This window comes from Somniosus microcephalus, unplaced genomic scaffold (assembly GCF_052327205.1).
Source record: "Somniosus microcephalus isolate GS21.2 unplaced genomic scaffold, FLI_Smic_1.0 scaffold253, whole genome shotgun sequence".
Classification (NCBI taxonomy): domain Eukaryota; kingdom Metazoa; phylum Chordata; class Chondrichthyes; order Squaliformes; family Somniosidae; genus Somniosus; species Somniosus microcephalus.
Window position 1 is genome coordinate 281434 of NW_028225440.1, and position 17046 is coordinate 298479.

The following is a 17046-nucleotide window of genomic DNA, read 5'->3' on the forward strand; positions in this document are numbered from 1 at the left end:
TGGGTCTGTCAGACTTTAAATGTTGCTCAGATAAAATCGCAATCATCCATCGCTCTGGAGCAAAACAGCACTCAGTCCCTGAACAGTCTCCGCTCAAGAACATTCTCAAAGAGACAATCTCCTCTCACAATTTTTTACTCTTCCATGTTCCTCCCTCGCCTTTTAACACAAACCAATTTAAATACTATTTCACATCTTAAAGATGCATTTTGCCCCATCGCAGAGCCCCACTCAACCATGCAACAGGTGGGGATACTCCACTAAACTGACCAAAGTCACTGCTGGGCGTTCTCTGTGTGATGAAATATGTCATTCATCAGACTCTGTATTTAACTACATATATTGTATTGCCTGCTCCTGTGTTTTTACCTTGTATTGTATATAGTGCACCGCCCCCTTTCTCCCCATTGGGAGTGTCGGCTCCGCCCATACCTGGCCCTACTTAAGACAAGCCCAGGCTTGTCTTGCAGCAGAACAGCAGAATGCTAGGTGAAGACACAGGCATCATTCTTTGCTAATAAAAGCCTAGTTTTATCCAGTTAACTTTGAGCCTTGAAGTTATTGAGGCGCATCAATTTTATTAGCAAACTTTCAACGATGGATCAACTTTTGAAACCGGAACGCTTGGATTTGGACCCGCATGCTTCGGATGCATCGGCACGGTTTGGACACTGGTTCCAGTGCTTGGAATTTTTTATGGCCAACTCTGAAGCCGTCACAGCCTCTAGAGCCACCGGAGATGTGAAACTCGGGATCCTGCAGAATCGGGTAAGCCACCGGGTTTTTCCACTCATCCAAGACGCCGCCACCTACCTGGATGCCTGCAACATTCTAAAGGCCCACTATCAGCAGCCTACCAACGAGGTGTACGCCAGGCATCTGCTTGCTACCTGCACACAGCGCCCCGGAGAGTCGCGAGAGGACTTTCTAGTCACCCTAAAAGTGCTATGGCAAAGACTGCAAATGCAAAGACATGAAAGCCACGGTATACACAGACGAGCTTATTCGGGATGCCTTTATCGCAGGCCTTAGCTCTAATTACATCCGGCAGAGACTGCTAGAGAAAACGGGCCTAGATCTGACACAGGCTGTGGACACAGCGCGATCGCTGGATGTGGCTCAGAAGAACTCTGACTCCTACTCTTCAGGCCGCGCGGCCCACGCCGCCTCGTACACACCAAGGGTGCCGCCATGTTGGAAGACATCTTCTCCGCCCGGTAGCCCAACACCGTCGGGGCCCTGCTCTCCCCCCAGAAGCCCTACGACCGCCGCGACGCATCGGGGCCCCAAATGCTACTTCTGCGGGCAGCCGAAGCACACCAGGAACCTGTGCCCGGCGAAAGGCACCACCTGCTGTAAGTGCGGTAAGAAGGGGCACTTTGGGAAGGTGTGCAGAGGGAACCCCACAGGCAAACCCGCCACCGCCGCGTGCGCGCCGTGGGAGTGGCCATCTTGGACGCCATCTTGTCCGACCTTGTGGGGTCCGCCATCTCGCGAGCAGACATCGTGGACGCCATCTTACCCGGCCTCGTGTGGCCCACCATCTTGTCCCGATCAGGGCCCTACAATGGCGTCGATCACAGTGGGCCAGTCCAGACCGCACCCACTATCCAAATCGATGGTGGACATCGAGGTAAACGGGTGCAAGGTTAAATGTTTAATTGACAGCGGGAGCACGGAGAGCTTCATTCACCCTGGTCTGGTACAACGACTCTCTCTAACTATAGTCCCTACTCAGGGCACGATCTCTATGGCCGACAAAACCCAGATATCAACTATTGCGGGTTACTGCGCGGTACGATTGTCCGTTAAAGGCACTGTATATAATAATTTTAAACTGTTAATTATGAAGGATTTATGTGTGAGCGTGATCTTGGGCCTGGATTTTCAGTGCCACCACCAAAGCATCACATTCAATTTCGGTGGGACCCAGCCGCCCCTCACAGTGTGCGGTCTGGCTACCCTGAAGGTAAAGCCGTCTTCGCTATTCGCGAACCTTACCCCTAACTGCCGGCCAATAGCGACCAAAAGCAGGAGGTACAGCTGGGAGGACAGGCGGTTTATCGCGACCGAGGTAGACAGGCTCCTGAGGGAGCGCATTATTGAACGCAGCAACAGCCCGTGGCACGCCTAAGTGGTGGTGGTGAGGGGTAGCGAGAAGAAGCGGATGGTGATTGACTATAGTCAATCAGTCAACATCTATACCCAACTAGACGCCTACCCGCTACCCCGCATATCCGAGATGCTGAACCAAATTGCCCAATACCGGGTGTTCTCCACTATCGACCTCAAGTCTGCGTACCACCAGCTCCCTATCAGACCAGAGGACCGTTCGTACACCGCCTTCGAGGCAAACGGACGCCTCTACCAGTTCCTCAGAGTCCCCTTTGGGGTGACGAATGGGGTCTCGGTCTTTCAGAGGGAGATGGACCGCATGGTACCACTTGCAGGCAACCTTCCTCTATCTCGACAACGTCACCATCTGCGGCCACAACCAACAGGACCACGACTCAAACCTCGCGAGGTTTCTGAAAACCGCACAAAAACTCAACCTCACCTACAACGAGGACAAGTGCATTTTCAACACCACGCGCCTCTGCATACTAGGCAGTGTGGTGGAGAATGGGGAAATCGGACCAGACCCCGACCAATTGCGCCCCCTACGGGAGCTGCCCCTGCCCAACACTCCCAAAGCCCTGAAAAGGTGCCTGGGGTTATTCTCGTATTATGCCCAATGGGTCCCTAACTACTCCGATAAAGCCCACCCCCTCTTGAAAGCATCCTCTTTCCCGCTCTCTGCTGAGGCCCATGCTGCCTTCAAAAGCATTAAGAAGGATATTGAGCGGGCCACGCTACAGGCAGTGGACGAGAACACTCCCTTTCAAGTGGAAAGTGATGCGTCTGACTTTGCCTTGGCGGCCACCCTCAACCAGGCGGGGCGGCCCGTAGCTTTCTTCTCGAGGACCCTCCAGGGGCCCAAGATCAGACACTCCTCTGTGGAAAAGGAGGCCCAAGCCATCGTGGAGGCAGTGCGCCACTGGCGGCACTACCTAGCCGGCAAACGCTTCACCCTACTTACCGACCAGCGGTCGGTAGCGTTTATGTTCAATAATAAACAGAGGGGGAAGATTTAAAATGATAAGATTCTTAGGTGGCGGATCGAGCTCTCCACCTTCGAGTATGACATCATATACCGGCTGGGGTCCTTAACGAATCCCCCGACGCCCTCTCACGAGGGATGTGTGCCAACGCCACCGGGGATCGGCTACAGACCCTCCACAACGACCTCTGCCACCCAGGGGTCACACGGCTGTTCCACTTCATAAAGTCCCGCAACTTACCCTACTCGATTGAGGAAGTTCGGTCTCTGACCAGGAACTGCCGCACTTGCGCTGATTGCAAGCCTCGGTTCTACCGCCCTGATAGAGCCCACCTAATCAAAGCTACACGGCCCTTTGAGCGGCTTAGCTTAGATTTCAAGGGCCCCCTCCCGTCTGTCGACCGCAATGTTTACTTCCTGAACATTGTGGACGAATACTCCCATTTCCCATTCGCCTTCCCCTGCCCAGACATGACCAGCGCCACAGTCATTAAATGCCTCAACAGCCTGTTCTGCCTGTTTGGTATGCCAAGCTATATCCACACGGATAGGGGGGCGTCCTTCATGAGTGAAGAGCTACGCCAGTACATGCTGTCCAAGGGGATTGCCACGAGCCGTACCACCAGCTACAACCCCCGGGGTAACGGTCAGGTGGAGCGAGAGAACGGGACAGTATGGAGGGCAGTCACTCTAACTCTAAGGACCAAGGGCCTCCCTATCTCCCGCTGGCAGGAAGTCCTCCCAGATGTGCTCCACTCAATACGGTCACTATTGTGTACCGCCACTAATGCCACGCCTCATGAGCTAATGTTTGTGTTTCCCCGGAAATCCACCTCAGGCGTATCCATACCGTCATGGCTCTCCACCCCAGGTCCGGTACTTTTGCAGAAGCATGTGAGGGGCCACAAGACAGACCCTCTCACGGAGCCAGTGCACCTGCTCCACGCCAACCCACAATATGCATATGTCCGGCACGCCGACGGACGGGAGGACACTGTGTCCATAAAAGACCTCGCCCCAGCCGGTAACAACAGCAACAACGACAATGACTACAACAACAACAGCAACAACGACAACAACCACAACAACTATTACCCACCCACTCCACCCACTATTCTTTCATCACCCCCGGAAGAACACCAGCCAACGGTACCCCCACCACCTACTCCTTCAACAACCCCGGTGGCGCCCCCGGCAGAGACCCAGGAGGTCACCCGGGACACCCAGCCGGCACCCACGGCACCGCAACCGTTACGTCGGTCACAGAGGACTATCACACCCCCGGACAGACTAAATCTGTAGAAGGGGTGAATGTGATGAAATATGTCATTCATCAGACTCTGTATTTAACTACATATATTGTATTGCCTGCTCCTGTGTTTTTACCTTGTATTGTATATAGTGCACCGCCCCCTTTCTCCCCATTGGGTGTGTCAGCTCTGCCCATACCTGGCCCTACTTAAGACAAGCCCAGGCTTGTCTTGCAGCAGAACAGCAGAATGCTAGGTGAAGACACAGGCATCTTTCTTTGCTAATAAAAGCCTAGTGTTATCCAGTTAACTTTGAGCCTTGAAGTTATTGAGGCGCATCACTCTGCAGAAGAGCAGAGCAAGAATGGCGCTGTGGACAGACCTGGGCTCATTCACCAGCCCCAGAGGGAGGAGTGATCAAGGAGAAGGAAACAAAGAGCGAGAGAGAGAGGCTGAGAGAGAGAAAGGGAGACACAAAGAGAGAGACTGAGAGAGAGACAAAAGAGAGACAGAGAGAACCAGTCAGGGAATTGAATCGTGAAACACTTATACGATAACAAAATACTGCGGTTGCTGAAAATTCGATATAACAACAGAAAACGCTGGATAAAACTCAGCAGGCCAGGGTAGCATCCATGGAGAGAGAGACAGAGTTAATGTTTCAGGTCGATGACCTTTCGTCAGAACTGGAAAAAAGCAGGAAATGGGACAGATTGTGAAGCAAGTTAGGGGCTGGGAAAAGGGGGCGGGGCTGAAAGAACAAAAGGGAAGGTCAGTGACAGGATAGAAAGCAGGAGAGATTAAGAGACATTGAGAGACTATAAGAGATATTCAAGGCGAGCGGAGGTGGTAATGGGACAGGTTACGGAACAAAGGATGGCTCCAGATGGGGTGTGAATTGTGCTGGCAGAATGAAGGACAGCTGCCATGTGGGAGCGAAGAAAAAAAAGGGCCAAACAAACATATATATATGTGTGTGATAGGGGCCGAGGTTATGATCTGAAATTGTGGAACTCTATGTTGAGTCTATGTTGAAGGATGTTCTTGCCATAGAAGGAGTGCAGCGAAGATTCACCAGGCTGATACCTGGGATGGCAGGAATGACGTATGAGGAGAGATTGTGTCGATTGGACTTGTACTCACTGGAGTTTACAAGAATGAGAGGTGATCTCATTGAAACTTATAAAATTCTGGCAGGATGGACAGACTAGATGCAGGAAGGATGTTCCCGATTATCGGGGAGTCCAGAACCAGGGGTCACAGTCTAAGGATAAGGGGTAAGCCATTTAGGACAGAAATGAGGAGGAATTACTTCACCCAGAGAGTGGTGAACCTGTGGAATTCTCTGCCACAGAAGGCAGTTGAGGCCAATTCATTAAATATATTCAAGAAGGAGTTGGATATATTTCTTAAGGCTAAAGGGATCAAGGGGTATGGGGAGAAAGCAGGGACAGGGTACTGAATTTGGATGATCAGCCATGACCTCATTGAATGGCGGAGCAGGCTCGAGAGGCCAAATTCCCTACTCCTGCTCCTATCTTCTATGTTTCTATGTTTCCAGAGGGCTGCAAAGTGCCTAATCGGAAGATGAGGTGCTGTTCCTCGAGTTTACGTTGAGCTTCCGTGGAACAGTGTAAGAGGCCAAGGATGGCGAGGACCGAGTGGGAATGGAGCAGTGAATTGAAATGACAGGTGACCGGAAGCTCGGGGTCACCCTTACGGACTGAACGGAGGTGTTCCACAAAGCGGTCACCCAATCTGCGTTTGGTCTCCCCAATTTAGAGGAGACCGCATTGTGAGCAGCGAATACAGTTTACTAAATTGCAAGAAGCACAAGTAAATCGCTGTTTCACCTGGAAGGGGTGTTTGGGGCCCTGGACAGTGGGAAGGGCGGAGGTAAAAGGGCAGGTGTTGCATCTCCTGTGCATGTACAGAAAGGTGCCGGGCAAAGGGGAAGGGGTGCTGGGGGTGGTAGAGGAGTGGACTAGGATGTCGCGGAGGGAGCAGACCCTACGGAATGCTGAAAGGGGAGGTGAGGGGAAGATGCGTTTGGTGGTGGGATCACGCTGGAGGTGGCGGAAATGGCAGAGGATGATCCATTGAATGTGGAGGCTGGTGGGGTGAAAGGTGAGCACAAGGGGAACCCTATCGTGGTTCTGGGAGGGAGGGGCAGGGGTGAAGGCAGAAGTGTGAAAGATAATAAAACACTAGTTCGGCCCCAGCGGGAGTATTGTGTCCAATTCTGGGGAACCGCACTTTAGGACGGACATAGAAACATAGAAGATAGGAGCAGGATTAGGCCATTCGGCCCCTCGAGTCTGCTCCGCCATTCAATGAGATCATGGCTGATCATCCAAATTCAGTACCCTGTCCCTGCTTTCTCCCCATACCCCTTGATCCCTTTAGCCTTAAGAAATATATCCAACTCCTTCTTGAATATATTTAATGAATTGGCCTCTACTGCCTTCTGTGGTAGAGAATTCCACAGGTTCACCACTCTCTGGGTGAAGAAATTCCTCCTCATTTCTGTCCTAAATGGCTTACCCCTTATCCTTAGACTGTGACCCCTGGTTCTGGACTCCCCTATCATCGGGAACATCCTTCCAGCATCTAGTCTGTCCAGTCATGTCAGAATTTTATAAGTTTCAATGAGGTCCCCTCTCATTCTTCTAAACTCCAGCGAGTACAAGCCCAATCGACCCAATCTCTCCTCATACGTCATTCCTGCCATCCCAGGTATCAGCCTGGTGAATCTTCGCTGAACTCCTTCCATGGCAAGAACATCCTTCCTCAGATAAGGACGTGAAGGCTGAGGAAAGTATCCCCGCTTGTTACTTGAGTGACAGGCAGACACACACAGACAGGAACAGAAAGCCACACATGTACACAGACAGGCATACACATAAACACAGAGTGACTTAGACATCGACAGAGACAGACAGGTAGAGAGAAATACTGTCGATAAATTGCTTGATTTTTGTTCCATTTCTGACAGTAAATTTGGTGAATACTTGCAGATCAATGAAAATGAGAAAAATCTCGAGGTGTTGAAAGTTGTGGGATTGAATTCCGCTGAACTCAGGATTAGTTCTCCAGGGATTTGCTTACATTTTGAAAAGAAGTGGGATGAAAACGCTGGGAACCGTAGTCGGCAGGGTTGGAACCTGCGCGGGGAGACCCCAATGGATTTCTAGTCCATCGCCTTAACCACTCGGCCACGACTACTGGGTCTGTGAGATTTGAAATGTTGCTCCGATAAAATCGCAATCATCCATCGCTCTGGAGCAAAACAGCACTCAGTCCCTGAACAGTCTCCGCTCAAGAAAATTCCCAAAGAGACAATCTCCTCTCGCATTTTTTCACTCTTCCATGTTCCTCCCTCGCTTTTTAACACGAACCAATTTAATTACTATTTCACATCTTAAAGATGCATTTCACCCCATCGCAGAACCCTGCTCACCCGTGCAACAGGCGAGGATACTCCACTAAACTGACCAAAGTCACTGCTGGGCGTTCACTGCAGAAGCGCAGAGCAAGAATGGCGCTGTGGACAGACCTGGGCTCATTCACCAGACCCAGAGGGAGGAGTGAGCAAGGAGAGGGAAACAAAGAGTGAGAGAGAGACAGAGAGAGAGAGAGAAAGGGAGACACAATGAGAGAGACTGAGAGAGAGAAAGGGAGACACAAAGAGGGAGACTGAGAGAGGGACACAAGAGAGAACCTGTCGGGGAATTGAATCCTCACCACTATACTATCAAGGACCTGGTAGAGGAAGTAGTTATACAGTGCTTGAGACAAAGACTCAAACACACACTCACACACTGACATGTGTGTCTGCTCTCTATATGTGTCGGTATGTCCCATATTTAATAAGCTTTTCTGAGTTTCATGGATTCATAAAAAACTTACAGCACAGAAGGAGGCCATTTGGCCCGTCGTGCCTGTGATGTCTCTGTGAAAGGGCAGTCGTGCTCAGTCCCACCCCCCGCTTTTTGTCCGTAACCCTGTTAATCTCTTTCTCTCTGTCACTCTCTCCCTCCTCCGCGCCCCACACAAAAGGGAGAGGGAAACAGAGAGAGAGAGAGCTCTATACTAACCAGGAACTGGTGCAGGAAGTTGTTATACAGTTCTTCATATGTCAGTAAATCTTTTAAATTATTTTAGTTGGGTTTTTTTCTGTTCTACTTTTCCAAGGAGGTTTCTAAGGAGTTGCCCAAAGGTTTAAAATTTGGAATGTTACAATCAGCCTCCCCATCGAGGAATTGAACCCCAATCTCCCACATAACAGGCGGGAATACTCATCGCTACACTAACAAGGAATTGACACATTCGTCACTGCAAGAATCGAGCTGTGAACAGAACTTGACAAATGAGAAAGACAGCAAGAGACAGAGAGAGAGACAGGGACAAAGACAGAGACAGACAAAGAGCAAGATAGACAGAGAGAAACAGACAGAGAAACAGACAGAGAGAGACAGAGAGGGAGAAAAAGAGAGAGTGAGAGAATAAGAGGGACACAGCTAGTGAGACAGAGAGTGGTGGAGACTGAAAGATGTAAAAACATTTCACGATCCCTTCTCTTTGTTAGTTGAGAGTGACAGAGAGTGAGAGAAAAATGCAGATTCAGCAGATGCCAAAATAGGACTTTAAGAATTAGATATGAGATCTTTCTTTCCATATCTATAAACATCTCATTGTTTGTTGGAGAATCAGATGATGAGAAACGGGTGTCATTGAGCAGGATGAAAGGAAATGGATCTTAAATTTAAAAATTACCAGGAGTGGGGTTCGAACCCACGTGGGTATAAACCCATTGGATCTTAAGTCCAACGCCTTAACCACTCGGCCATCCTGGTGCTGGGATTGTTTGTGGACTGTCTCTGAGAGAATCGGGCCTTCAAGCTCCACCTTGCCACAGAGTTGAGCAGAGCAGAGAGAGACACACAGACCGACACAGAGAGACACACAGACCGACACAGAGAGACACACGCATAAACACACAGACACAGAGAGGGTACAGGGAAGATTTACAAGGATGATACCAGAAATGCAAGGGTATACATATCAGGAAAGGATGGACCCCTGCCAAATTAGTTTATACCCTGATTTGCCTGATTATTGTTCTATTTCCGACCGTATATTTCGTGCATTCTTGCAGATCAATGAAAAAGTGAAAAACTTCTAGGTGTTGAAAAGTGGGGATTTAATTCCACCCAACTGCAGACTATTTTTTTTTTTTCATGGATGTATGCCTGGCCTGCTGAGCTTTTCCAGCATTTTCTGCTGTTATTTCAGACTTCCAGCATCTTGCTATTGTACTAGTGTTTAATTCCATTTTGAAATGAAATGGGATGAACAATGCTAGAACTGCAGTCGGCAGGATTCAAACCTGCGTGGGGAGACCCACAATGGATTTCTAGTCCATCGCCTTAACCATTCAGCCACGACTACTGGGCTTTCAAGATTTTAAATGTTGCTCAGATAAAATCACAATCCCATCGATCTGGAGCAAAACAGCAATCAGTCCCGAAACAGTCTCCGCTCAAGAAAATTCATCCATCGTTCTGTAGCATAAGAGCACTTACTCCCGAAATAGTCCAGATTGAAGAAACATCTCAAAGAGACAATTAGATGGGAAATTAGAGATGCATGCAATAAGGGCACAGCAGTTATCATGGGTGACTTTAATCTACATATAGATTGGGCTAACCAAATTAGTAACAATACTGTGGAGGAGGAATTCCTGGAGTGTTTACGGGATGGTTTCCTGGACCAATATGTCAAGGAACCAACTAGAGATCAGGCCATCTTAGACTGGGTATTATGTAACTGATGCGCTATCAATTACTCATAAAAGACTGAGAGTTAAGAGAGTAACTAAAGGCTTTTATTAGCAAAGAACAGAGCATGCCTCTCGTGGTTGACTGGGTTCCAAGAAGGCAGGGGGCTGCAGGTCAATCACCTTTATACCTGGGCCTGTGTGGGTGGAGCCAGCCGAGACATGTTGAGGCATGCATAGGTACAACAGTGTGTAACAACAACAACAACAACAACAGTGGTTTACCACATTCACCCCTTGTTTAAAATTGAGTCCGGCGGGGTGAAGTGTACTAAAGGTTCGTGTAAGTAAGTCTATCAGGTGGCCTTGTATGCCGTCCTGATCGTCGTGGTGGCGGTGGTGATGGTGCAGCATCCAACGTTGAGTCTGGCATCTCATTGAGTGGTTGGGTGGTCAATGACGGGTCCTGGGGCTGCGGCATGCCGTCTAGCGGGGTTGGGTTGTGGGTAGTGGTGGATGGCAATGGTAGTGTTTCAGGGGCACCCAAAGGTGCGAGATCTCGTGTGGGGGCTGTGTCCTCCCGCCCGTCCGGGTACGCTACGTAAGCGTACTGGGGGTAGGCGTGGGTAGTGGTGGATGGCGAGGGGGGTGTTTCGGGAGCACCCGAAGGTGCGAGGTCTCGTATGGAGACTGTGTCCTCCCGCCCGTCCGGGTACACCACGTAAGCATACTGAGGGTTGGCATGGAGGAGGCTCACCCTCTCGACCAGGGGGTCCGTCTTATGGAACCTCACGTGCTTCCGCAGTAGGACGGGTCCTGGAGAAGTCAGCTATGTCGGTAACGAGGTCCCTGATGTGGACTTCCTGGGGAAGGAGAACATTCTCTCGTGAGGGGTAGCATTGGTGGCTGTACAGAGCAGTGACCGAATGGAATGGAGCGCCGCAGGGAGGACTTCCTGCCAGCGAGAGGTCGGGAGGCCCTTAGATTTCAAGTTTAAAAGGACTGCCTTCCAGACCGTCACATTCTCCCTTTCCACCTGGCCATTCCCCCGGGGGTTGTAGCTGGTGGTCCTGCTTGTAGCGATACCTCTCGAGAGCAGGTACTGCCGGAGTTCGTCGCTCATAAAGGATGAGCCCCTGTCGCTATGAATATAGCTAGGGAAACCGAACAAGGCGAAGAGGTCATTCAGACATTTAATGACCGTGGTACTGGTCATGTCTGAGCAAGGGATGGCAAACGGAAAACGGGAGTACTCATCAATTATGTTGAGGAAGTACACATTGCGGTCGGAGGAGGGGAGGGGCCCTTTAAAATCGACGCTCAGCCGTTCAAAGGGGCGCGTGGCTTTGATCAGGCTTGCTCTGTCTGGCCTATAAAAATGCGGTTTGCACTCGGCACAGATTTGGCAGTTCCTGGTCATGGTCCTGACCTCCTCGATGGAGTAGGGCAGGTTACGGGATTTGATGAAGTGAAAAAACCTGGTGACCCCCGGGTGGCAGAGGTCATTGTGGAGGGTCTTCAGTCTATCGACCTGCGCGTTGGCGCACGTACCACGTGATAGGGCATCTGGGGGCTCATTGAGTTTCCCGGGCCGGTACAAGATATCGTAATTGTAGGTGGAGAGTTCGATTCTCCACCTCAAGATCTTGTTGTTCTTGATTTTGCCCCTCTGCTTATTATTAAACATAAAAGCTACTGAACGCTGGTCAGTGAGCAGGGTAAATCATTTTCCGGCCAGGTAATGCCTCCAGTGATGCACCGCTTCCACAATAGCCTGGGCCTCCTTTTCGACAGAGGAGTGTCGAATCTCGGGGCCCTGGAGGGTCCTTGAGAAAAAGGCCACGGGTCTCCCCGCCTGGTTAAGGGTTGCAGCTAGGACAAAGTCGGATGCATCGCTCTCCACTTGGAAAGGGATGGACTCATCCACTGCGTGCATTGTGGCCTTCGCAATATCTCCTTTTATGAGAGTGAAGGCTGCACAGGCCTCTGCTGTCAGGGGGAAGGAGGTGGACTTGATGAGGGGTCTGGCTTTGTTCGCATAGTTCGGCACCCACTGAGCATAGTACGAGAAAAACCCTAGGCATCTCTTCAGTGCTTTTTGGCAGTGGGGGAGGGGGAGCTCCATAAGGGGGCGCATCCTGTCGGGGTCGGGGCCGATGACTCCGTTCTCCACTACACAGCCAAGAATGGCGAGGCGCTTGGTACGAAACATACATTTGTCCTTGTTGTATGTTAGGTTCAGCCGCTGGGCCGTACGGAGGAATTTCTCTAGATTAACATCATGGTCCTGCTGGTCGCGGCCGCAGATGGTGATGTTGTCGAGATAGGGGAAAGTGGCCTGGAGCGCGTTCTGGTCGACCATCCGGTCCATCTCCCGTTGGAAGACTGAAACCCCGTTGGTGACGCCGAAGGGAACTCTGAGGAAGTGGGAGAGACGACCGTCAGCTTCAAAAGCTGTGTACTGGCGGTCCTCAGCCCTGATGGGGAGCTGGTGGTATGCCGACTTCAGATCAATCGTCGAGAACACCCGGTATTGTGCTATCTGATTGACCATGTCAGATATGCGGGGGAGTGGGTATGCATCTAGCTGGGTGTAGCGGTTGATCGTCTGGCTGTAGTCAATAACTAGGCGCTGTTTTTCGCCAGTCTTCACTACCACCACTTGTGCTCGCCATGGGCTGGTGCTACTTTCAATAATCCCTTCCTTCAGGAGTCTTGCTACCTCGGATTTAATGAAGCTCCTATCCCCAGCACTGTAACGCCTGCTTTTGGTAGCGATGGGCTTACAGTCACAGTTGAGGTTAGTGAACAAGGAGGGGGGGGGACTTTAAGGGTGGAGAGGCTGCAAATGGTGCGCGGCGGGCGATTTAAAAGCTGCTGGCTGCAGACTGTGAGTGGGGGGAGGGGTCCGTCGTACGCTAATGTGACACTCTTAAGGTTGCACTGAAAATCCAACCCCAGTAGAACGGCAGCGCAAAGATGGGGCAGGACCAGGAGTTTCAAATTTTTGTATTCTGTGCCCCTTACTGAAAGGGTCACTACACAGTAGCCACCGACGTCCACTGACTGGGCTTTGGAAGCCAAAGAGATCCAATGTCGCGTCGGCAGGACCGGGAGAGAGTAACTCCGCACCGTGTCGGGGTGGATAAAGCTTTCCGTGCTCCCGCTGTCAAAAAGGCAGGTAGTGGCGCGGCCGTTTGCCTTAATGTCCATCATGGACCTGGACAGTTGATGAGGGAGAGATTGGTCCAGCGTCACGGAGGCCAGCGTATGGTCGAGCGAGTCGATGTGGTCGTCAGATGAGGCGGTGGTTGAGTCCAGACCCCCCGTGGTTGAAGTTGGAAACGTCCGAGATGGCGGACAAAATGGCGGTGTCCATGGTCCCGATCCCCACGCGGCTGGGGGAGCCCAAGATGGCGGACAAGATGGCTGCCCCCACGGTTCGCACGCGGCGCTGCTGGCGTTAGCGGTTTTACCTTTGCAGGCGCTGACATAGTGTCCTTTCTTCCCGGAGCAGGTAGCGTTTCTCGCCGGGCAGCGTGCTCTGGGGTGTTTTGCCTGGCCACAAAAATAACATTTCTGTGCCTTGGACATCGCAGCAGCAGTTGAAGGTGGCGGTCCCATGACCCAAGGTTGTGGCGTCCACGTTGCGGAGCGGTTAGGGGAGAAGGCGTCCATATTCCTGTGGGCCGCGTCGAGCGAGAGCGCGAGGGACACTGCCTTTCTCAGCTCCATTTCTCCCTTTTCCAACAGTCTCTGCCGGGAGTAGTCGGACCTTAGACCCGCAACGAAAGCGTCTCGGATCAGTCCCTCCATGTGTGCTGCGGCTGATGCTTCTTTGCAGTCGCAGTCTCGGCCGAGTATCCGTAGTGCCCGTAGGAAGGCCTCCACTGATTCCCCGGGCTGCTGTCTGCGGGATCTTAAGAGGTGCCGGGCATAGACCGTATTTACCGGGCGTGCATATTGCCCTTTTAGCAGACCGATAGCCGCCGCGTAGGTCGTCGCGTCCTGGATTATTGTATAAACTTGGTGGCTCACCTTTGAGGCCAGGATTTCCAACTTGTTTTCGTCCAGGGTCACAGTTGAGGCTTGCAGGTAGGCCTCGAAGCAACGCAGCCAATGCGCGAATTTGGTAGCCGAACCCGCCTCTTGGGGGTCTAGGTCCAGGCATGTTGGTCTGAGGGCTCGCAGCAGCTCCTGTTGCTCAGCGTTTGGTGCAGCAGCCTGCTGTTCAGCGTTTGGTGCAGCAGCCTGTTGTTCAGCAATTTTATTAGCAAAAACAAAATGTCGACATTTGCTAATAAAATTGATGCGCTATCAATTACTCATAAAAGACTGAGAGTTAAGAGAGTAACTAAAGGCTTTTATTAGCAAAGAACAGAGCATGCCTCTCGTGGTTGACTGGGTTCCAAGAAGGCAGGGGGCTGCAGGTCAATCACCTTTATACCTGGGCCTGTGTGGGTGGAGCCAGCCGAGGCATGTTGAGGCATGCATAGGTACAACAGTGTGTATCAACAACAACAACAACAACAGTGGTTTACCACAGTAACGAGAAAGGATTAATTAGCAATCTTGTTCTATGAGGCCCCTTGGAGAGGAGCGATCATAATATGATCGAATTCTTCATTAAGATGGAGAATGAAATAGTTGACTCAGAGACTAGGGTCCTGAATTTAAATAAAGGAAACTACGATGGTCTGAGACACAAGTTGGGTAGGATTGATTGGGGAATGTTACTCAGAGGATTTACGGTGGATAGGCAATGACAAACATTTAAAGATTGCATGGATGAACTACAGAATTTGTTCACCCCAGTTTGGCATAAAAATAAAACGGAAAAGGTGACTCAACCGTGGCTAACAAGGGAATTTAAGGATAGCATAAGATCCAAGGAGAGGACATATAAATTGGCCAGAAAAAGCAGCAAACCTGAGGATTGGGAGCAGTTTAGGATTCAACAAAGGAGGACAAAGGGATTAATTAATTTTCACTCTTCAAGTTTTCACTGCAGCTTTTTAACTTGAAGCCGCAGCAGGGTACATCATTGTAGATTGATATCTTAAAAAATGCCTATTTTCCGTTCAGGGATTGAACCCCGGACTCTCACGTAACAGGCGGGGATACTTCATTATGTGAAACGAGGAACTGACGGAAGACGCTGCTGTGCAGTCTCTGCAGAAGCGCAGAGCAAGAATGGCGCTGTGAACAGACCTGGGCTCATTCACCAGACCCAGAGGGAGGATTGATCAAGGAGTGGGAAACAAAGAGCGAGAGAGAGAGAGAAACAGAGAGAGGCAGAGAGAGAGAGAGACACACACAGACAGAGAGAGAGACACAAAGTTAAAGAGGACAAGGAGAGAGAGACAGACAGACAGTCCGTAACCCTGTTAATCTCTTTCTCTCTGTCACTCTCTCCCTCCTCCGCGCCCCACACAAAAGGGAGAGGGAAACAGAGAGAGAGAGAGCTCTATACTAACGAGGAACTGGTGCAGGAGTGGTTACACAGTTCTTCATATGACAGTAAATCTTTCAAAATTATTTTAGTTGATTTTTTTCTGTTCTACTTTTCCAAGGAACTTTTTAAGGAGTTGCCAAAAGGTTTAAAATTTGGAATGTTAAAATTACCCTCCCCGTTGGGGAATTGAACCCCGGTCTCCCACGTGATAAGCAGGGATATTCACCACTATACTAACAAGGAACTGACATGTATAATTTGCCAGAGCAAGAATTGAGCTGTGAACAGAACTTGACAAATGAGAAAGACAGAGAGAGAGACAGGGACAAAGGCAGAGACAAAGACAAAGAGAGAGAGAGAGAGACAGACAGAGAAACTGACAGAGAGAGAAAGACAGAGATAGACAGAGAGAGACAGACAGAGAGAAACAGACAGTGACAGACAGACAGAGAGAAATAGACAGAGAGCCAGACAGAGAGAGGCAGACAGAGAGAGGCAGACAGAGAGAGACAGACAGAGGAAGACAGAGAGCCATACAGAGAGAGACAGAGAGAGAGACAGGGACAAAGAGAGAGAGAGAGAGAGAGAAAGACAGAGAAACTGCCAGAGAGAGAAAGACAGAGAGAGACAGACAGAGAGAAATAGACAGAGCCAGCCAGAGAGAGCCAGACAGAGAGAGAGAGAGACAGACAGAGGGACAGACAGGTAGAGAGACAAGAAAGGAGGCGCATGACAAATGTGCAAGAGAGAGAGAGAGAGAAAAAGAGAGTGAGAGAATGAGAGGGACACAGCTAGTGAGACAGAGAGAGGTGGAGACTGAAAGATGTAAAAATATTTCACGATCTCTTCTCTTTATTAGTTGAGAGTTACAGAGACTGAGAGAAAAATGCAGATTCAGCAATTGCCAAAATAGCACTTTAAGAATTACATATGAGATCTTTCTTTCCATATCTATAAACATCTCATTGTTTGTTGGAGAATCAGCTGATGACAAATGAGTGTCGCTGAGCAGGATGAAAGAAAATGGATCTTAAATTAAAGAGTTACCAGGAGTGGGGTTTGAACCCATGCGGGTATAAACCCATTGGATCTTAAGTCCAACAGCCTTAACCACTTGGCCATCCTGGTGTTGGAATGACTTATAGACTGTCTCTGTGAGAATCGGGCCTTCAAGCTCCACCTTGCCCCAGAGTTGAGCAGAACAGAGAGAGACACACAGACCGACACAGAGAGACACACAGACAGACACAGACAGACACACAGACCGACACAGAGAGACACACACAGACCGACACAGAGAGACACCCACATAGACACACAGACACACACAGAGAGACACCCACATAGACACACAGACACACACAGAGAGACACCCACATAGACACACAGACACAGACAGACACACAGAGGGTACCGAGAAGATTTATAAGTATGTTACCAGAATTGCGAGGGTATACATATC

General features: G+C 50.2%; 3 non-coding genes across 3 annotated transcripts; all 3 read right to left on the reverse strand.

Moving 5' to 3' along the window:
* Positions 1–7493: 7493 nt before the first annotated feature.
* On the reverse strand, positions 7494–7575 carry trnas-aga (transfer RNA serine (anticodon AGA)). The gene has a single exon. It is a non-coding gene; the product is annotated as a tRNA-Ser (tRNA).
* Positions 7576–9123: 1548 nt separating this feature from the next.
* On the reverse strand, positions 9124–9206 carry trnal-uaa (transfer RNA leucine (anticodon UAA)). Its single transcript has one exon. It is a non-coding gene; the product is annotated as a tRNA-Leu (tRNA).
* A 7422-nt stretch (positions 9207–16628) lies between these two features.
* On the reverse strand, positions 16629–16712 carry trnal-uaa (transfer RNA leucine (anticodon UAA)). The gene has a single exon. It is a non-coding gene; the product is annotated as a tRNA-Leu (tRNA).
* Between the last annotated feature and the right edge of the window lie 334 nt (positions 16713–17046).